Below are 6,656 nucleotides of genomic sequence, written 5' to 3'. Positions count from 1 at the left end.
GTCAGAAATGGCATAAACCATTGGAGGGTGGCAGCATGTGTGACCTCCTCCTGATAGGAACCAGTCTTGGGCTGTTGATGTTCCTCCTAATTCTCTCTCCCCCTTGTGAAGTTGGAGGTGAGACTGACTATACTGCCCCCTTTTTGCAAACAGACGTTAGACAATTCTAGGATCCCATAGCATTATTTTGTTAATCAGAAAGTTAGAGTCAGTTAAAATCCTACTAATCTTTTAATATTTTGGGAGCCAGTCTGAGTGAATATCCTTCCTGGGAACATGCTATAAGAGGAAGCGGGAGGAGGGGACCCCACAAGCTTCCTGAGGTATGATGGCTAGCTGACTTTCAAAATTAGCTCCAAATAAGCAGCAAACAGCAAAAATGGAGTCCAGTCTGCCTTTTTGCCAGAAGCCTTTCCTTATCACAAGCACCTAGTTCTTTTGAGCTCCTTCACAACTTGAAGTATAAAATATTAGTATATAACATTGAGTTTTCCAAATAAATCCCATTTGCCCCATCTTAAATGCATTCCAAGCCCCCTGTTATTTAATAAGAGTGCCTTTCAGTGCCCTGTGCAACATACAAGAATAACTTTTTCAATCCTGATGGATTCTCAATTGACAGTAATACTTAAACTATAATTGAAAACATTCTCCACACTACAATTTCATTGATTTGTTTGTTCCTGAGCATAACTTATAAGTTAATTCTTTGATCTACTCTGCTCCTGAATAAAATCAAGAGGAAAATCTGTTGCCAGTAACTGTATTAAATGGAAGGAATTAAATCAATGTTAAATAGCGAGAACTATGCCACATTTTGCAACTAAAATGGCCTTCATGTCTGAAATGCAAATGTTTTGCCTCTATTTTTCGTAACCATAGCTGCTGGGCTGCCCAAGCTTCCACTATCTGGCACTTATGTAATATTTCAAGAGATTTACTAGTGAGACTTTATTTCTTATTATTAATACAATACAGGCTCATTAAAGAAAAGGTTGGAAATCAAAGTAAAATCACCTATAACCCATGATTGAAGCACTCATAAACTTAAAATGAATCCATTGACAAAGGGAGCAGACTTAACAAAAATTTCACATAGCATTCTTGCTAATAACCAATTAGATACAATAATAGATAAAAGGATTCAATTCACAATAGAGAGAAAACCATACATTTTCTAGCCATAAGCATATAACTGCGTAAGACCTTCATGAAAAGAAAAATAATGATTAAATGTTACTGTAAGATATAAATAACTTACTGAATAGAGTCTTGCCCCTCTCTTTCAATTTGACAGAAGGTTACCAACAGTCAAGTAATAATAGTGATAGTGGGCATCCATGTTACATTACTATTATTACTGAAGGGAGTTCATCTAATATTTAATTTTTTAAGTGTGATATTTAGGTAGGAGAAACACTTTTGGTAATGCTAAGAAACAATTTCTTATAATATTTGATGTTATGCTGTTTGGTTTGGTTTCATTTTAAGAATAGTATGACAATTGTATTACAGTTCACGGATATATTTTTCACATCTTGTAAGAGGATTGATGTTGGCCAAGTGTCACCTGATATGCAATGCTTTGTGTGTGAAGAATATATTCTACCTCATTAATGAGAGTTATGGATTTGTGAGAGAGTTGATCAATGGGATTTGAGGAAACATGGTGATGCTGCATATGACCAAAAGCTTTAAGAAGCATAGAATATTTCTACTAGTTCTTCTTTTTTCTCACTGCTAAGAAAATGGCTGCCCCTTGAGCCTGGTTTCCACAAAAAGGAGATCCATAGAGAAGATTCACAGAAGATTATTTGTGGGTACTTGTTATTATTAAGATTTGATAAGTGGAAAATACAATCTTGAATTTTCTTGTAAGCCTCAAATTATGCCCAGTGAAGATAAATTTGTATCATAGTCAAACAGTAATCACTACTGTACTAAACCATTTTCTAACTCAAAAACATATTCACCTTCCAAGGAAAAATATTAAGCTGGTGTGTTAGAGCATTCTTATAAGTCAATAGTGTTGACTACAATTTGCTAGTATTGTATTTTATTTAGATTAATTCTCTTTGTATATATATTGGCTTGGATCTGTGATTTTCTTTTATCCGTATCAATACATGAAACTAATTGGCACACTTTCCAAAATCCTATGTTCAATGTTTGTTTAAAATTTGAAAATGGTTTCTTTGAAAATAACCTTTGCCTTCACTAAATATTTTAATTTTCCTTATATTTCTGACAATTAAAATGATTGAGTAGTAAGTTATTTCTAATATTTCTAGAAAGGTACTTTCTAAATTTTAGCATAGTAGTCTCATAAAATTGTAACTGTTAGGTCTTCTACTGGTATGAAATTGTTTACTCCTCACTGTAAACTTCCTCTGCAAACCCTTGACATTTAATGTTATCTACTCTCCTATTTCTTTCAATTGCTTCTCATACTACTAAAATATGTTGATATCATTTATTTTCAGTTATCCCTTCTGCTGTGATTTCAATTGGGGAGAGGGTAATATATGTTTTTCATTCCTTTGCTGTGATCCTAGAGTGAAAATACACACTCTGTAAAAGTAAAATCAAAGAAATATTGAATGTACAAAAAACTGTCCAGACTGGGAAATGTCCAAAATCACAAGGAGAAGATGGCCACTCCAGAAAACAATAAGGAAGCAAACATTCTTTTACTACTAAAGTAGGAACTAAAACTACTATATTACATTATTAATAAGTACATGACACCTTGTGGCGCAAAGATCATGGAAATTGGGTGTATGGAACACTACTGTGGGTACTGGTCAGTTTTGCCATCCACTAGGCTTAAAATGAGCCATCCTCATGAAAATTAAAATTAAAATGAGACTGAATGTGGGATCTCACTACCATCAAGAAAGAAGATCCAGGAATGGAGTGTGTCCTTGGGCCCAAGATCCCTGTGCTGAACCTCTTTGGCCCAGGAGAGAGAGAAATCTACAACACACTGCTGAGATGGCAAAAAGCAGCCGCAGAGAAATGGGGCCTTAGGCACTGTGACACTGTGACATCAGAGTCCTTTAAAATGGAGTTAAGTCTCCACTTTTAAGTTGCTCTATTTACACACACCAAGTGCCTCAGATTTTACTCTCATACACTATAATTTTATTAGAATGTTAGGTAGGAGTAAAAAGGTACATGTATTTAATTTACCATGTATAACTTGAATTCTTAATCCTTTCTTTCAAGGCCAGTTAAAGTGATTTATTCTCTGTGCTAGATACCTTGAAATTCCAAAGTAGAATCAATTACTACTTCCTCTGTGTTCATAAATATTTTGTTCATTGCACTAATGTAAAATTATATTTTACATTATATTTATATTATATTTTAGCTAATTTTGGACATATTGATCTAGTTTTCTAAATTTGTTTTACTTAACATAAATTATAGAACATCAACTGGTATACAGTAAGGACTCATTGTTGACTAAGCATCTTTTTTGGGGGTTGAGTTTCATTCAATGCTTTTCATCATATTCATCCTTCCTAAATAATTAGGTGTGAGTAAGCAGCAGTTGAAATTCAAGTATATAGAAGGAGCAGAATGACCTTCTCCAAATTTCCAAATTATTCTTTTTTCCTTTTCATTGAAGTGGAGATTTGAATTGTATTTGAATTACTGATTCCCTCTGCTTGGATTTCTGACTATATAAATGGAAAGCAAAGGTATGATTCTAGAATACAACATTTATGAAAAGGAGAGGTGCTTATTACCCTAAAAGTGTTTTCACTGTGGAGAAATTAGCAGCTCCAGTGATTTAGTGGGTACAGTGTTTGGCTGCTAACCAGAAGGTCAGCTGTTTGTGGGAGGAAGATGAGGCAATCTACTTCCGTAAAGATTTATAGCCTTGGAAATCCAGTACAGGTCATTATGAGGTGGAATTGACTCTATGGCAGTGGGTTTGGTTTTTGGTTTTGGTGAAGGAATTAACATTTCTGAGCCCATGATTCAAATATGTGAAAATGGAAAGAGATTTGGAGGATGTGGATTAGGAGTCAGAGACATTGTGACTAAATGGCATTTCCACTGGGATAATGGTAGGGTGAATAAGTTGGCCTTGGAGCAAGTCACTAGGCTTACTCATAAAGGGATACTTTAAACATCTTTATCCTATGCAGTCATATATATTATCCAATTTCATTTTATTCTTTATCCCTTTTTTGTATTGTTATTCCCTGATACTAACTTCATTTCTTCTAGAAAGCCCTGTTAAATATGACTCTGCTTTGAGGAATGAACTATGGTCTTAATCATACAATAAGATCAAAGGGAAGTAGGGATAGTTGCAGCAATCTGGGGAAGCTGGTAATAATATATCATTCATTCACTCAGTCAGTCAATGTATAAATATTTATCAATCACCTATTATAAGCCAGGCACAGTGCTAGAGCAATGGAGACAGAGAAGTGAGCAAGACAGTCATGATTCTTATTTACAATATACTCTGAAATATAGACATTAAACATGTAGCTTTAATATCTATTTTTTCCCAATTTTGAAAGTTTTCTCCCACTTATTGAACTCATGAGCCAATATGCTGCTGCTACTCTAATTGGTATGAATTTAGCAGTGAAACACAAAGACAACAAAAATTGTGTCATACAAGTCTTAAAATTGAATTTTAAGGTATCTTGCCAGTTCCCTGTGCCCACAGATTTATGTACCACTTACAATAAATACCTATCAATAAAACTAATCACTTTACTTCTTTTAGGGATCAGCATTTATATTGGAGTTATTCACATGACAGTGATGGAAAACACTTGCTAAATACACACTCTGAACTACTGATCACCTTCAGAGCTTAGGGATCTGCTTACCAACACTCATTACTCAGGCACAGCAAATGTTAAATCTCATATGACTCTGAAATGAGTCAGAGCAAAGCACTTAAAAGATAAATTCCTCAGAAGACATTTAGAATTAGAAATTTCCCAGGAGATTTAAAATATAGAGAAAGAGACAGAGAGTGACGAAGAAACAGAGGCAGAATGAGTAATGTTAAAAACAGCTACAGAAATTTAACTTGGAATCTAAGGAGACAATTGCAAATCACAATGAAGGTAAAAATAAACCATTTTTATTTGTTTGTTTTTTGCCTTATCTTTGTGCAAGACTCCAAATGTGAAGCACTAACAGCATTAGTTTACTAAAAATGACCTAATGTTATAATTATGACTGCCCTTTTATTCCATGGACAATTCAATGAAACTACTCCTTGTAATATTTTAAATCTCAAGCCCTGAAAATATATTTCCATCTTGAGCTTAGGTTTATCACCTGTCTGACTCATTACCAGGTTCAATCTTCAACTTCTATCCAATTCAATTAAAATGAAAACTGCAAAGAAATTTTTGTAGCTCCATGAAATTACTGATTCAACACCTGGTATTTTACCGTATGTAACAGATACTAAAAATGGAGAAAATCCAGGGGGACAGAATGACTCAGGAGAGTAACTTTTACTTTTATGTCAGTAGTTAAAATCCAGAACAAGCTTTATATGACTAAAGCTGTTCCAATCTGAATGTTCCATGGAAGTATATAAGAAAATGAGAAAAGAGAATTTCTCACGGTTTCACAATTCTTAGTGACTAGACAAATTCTCATGAAAACCTCTGGGAGGATGGTTGGTAATACAAAAGATACAGAGTTGTGACCGATAAGACACTGGTATGGCCTTCTTCTAGGTTCTCTTTCTGTAAGAATTCAGAGAGCTCAATTTTCTGTGCTTTCACATTTAACACTTGATATAGAGCATGTGTCTAATATTATTCACATGGTTAAAAGTATTTTGTACATGCAAAAGCAGACAATGTTCTGGAATCCCATTAAATATAATTCAAATGATTACACTGAAGAAAAATTTCAGTGTATGTTAATGGATTAAATTGAGTTTACGTTGTCCACAGATTATAAAACTTAGATAACAGAGGAGAAGTAAGATGTTTAACTCCCATCTGAAAACGGTATAATTGTGCATAGTGCATTTTGTATAATTTTTTGCATTCTGTACATTTGGAATATCTTTATAAAAAAGATACATCTTATTACTTGAAATTAACTGTGCAATTTAGAGCTCTTCTCTTCCATTTGTATTCATAGTTAAAAGATAAATGCACCAAAATTGTTGTTTCCATTGTTAAAAAGTAGGAGATAGATTAGAAGGAAAGTTTTCCCTAGCCATGTTTTACTTGATTTTTCAAACCTTATACATGACTTTTCCTTATTATTATCATTTTAGTTTCTTTTCCACAAAATTTTATTAAGGTTTACCCAAATGGGAATCCATGGCACATTTTTGGTTACTGCTAGTTAAATAATCACATTTATAAATATATACATACACAATACATCCATACATATAAAATACAAATATATATAATAAAATACTCATAAATAAATAAATATAAATCTCTAAGTCATATTTCTGACCCTGTCTTTTAGTGAATCAGCTTCTCTGGGAGTGGGCTTAATAAACAACATTTTTAACAAGCTCTCATAGAGAATGTTAAGGATGAAAGAGATAACCAAGCTCACCCAAGTTTCAGATGAGAAGGCTCAGATTACTTAAATTAGAGACCCAAAATATGTTATTTTAAAATATATTATAG

Source organism: Orycteropus afer, unplaced genomic scaffold (genome assembly GCF_000298275.1).
Source record: "Orycteropus afer afer isolate SDZICR_OR568_19922 unplaced genomic scaffold, OryAfe1.0 scaffold00554, whole genome shotgun sequence".
Taxonomy (NCBI): Eukaryota; Metazoa; Chordata; class Mammalia; order Tubulidentata; family Orycteropodidae; genus Orycteropus; species Orycteropus afer.
Note: the sequence above shows the minus strand (reverse complement) of the source record.